The sequence below is a fragment of the Sinocyclocheilus rhinocerous genome, unplaced genomic scaffold (genome assembly GCF_001515625.1).
Source record: "Sinocyclocheilus rhinocerous isolate Xijiao unplaced genomic scaffold, SAMN03320098_v1.1 scaffold3916, whole genome shotgun sequence".
In the NCBI taxonomy this organism is placed as follows: Eukaryota; Metazoa; Chordata; class Actinopteri; order Cypriniformes; family Cyprinidae; genus Sinocyclocheilus; species Sinocyclocheilus rhinocerous.
The window spans coordinates 23,306-23,642 of record NW_015643503.1 but is presented as its reverse complement, the minus strand read 5'-3'; the positions used below and the strand labels follow the sequence as shown (position 1 = coordinate 23,642).

Here is a 337-nt window from a genome sequence, read left to right as displayed (position 1 = left end):
GAGTGTGTGTGCGTATGTGCGTGAGTGTGTATGAGTGTGACTGCGTGAGTGTGTATGTGTGAGAGTGTGTGTGCGTGAGTGTATGTGTGCGTGTGTGTGTGTGTGAGAGTGTGTGAGTGTGAGTGTGTATGTGTGTGTGTGAGTGCGTGAGTGTGCATGTGTGTGAGTGCGTGAGTGTGTATGTGTGTGAGCGTGAGTGTGTGTGTGCGTGAGTGTGAGTGTGTGTGTGTGTGTGTGTGCGCGTGCATGAGTGTGTGTGAGTGTGTGCGTGAGTGTGTGTGAGTGTGAGAGTGTGCGTGAGTGTGAGTGTGAGAGTGTGCGTGAGTGCGTGAGTGTG

The 337-nt window shown here is 52.8% G+C and overlaps 1 protein-coding gene across 6 annotated transcripts in view; it reads left to right on the top strand.

The window, feature by feature from the left end:
- The window catches only part of LOC107757320 (neuromodulin-like), a 9,120-nt gene that overhangs the window by 2,812 nt on the left and 5,971 nt on the right, over positions 1 to 337 (top strand). The gene's annotated exons all lie outside the window — the stretch shown is intronic.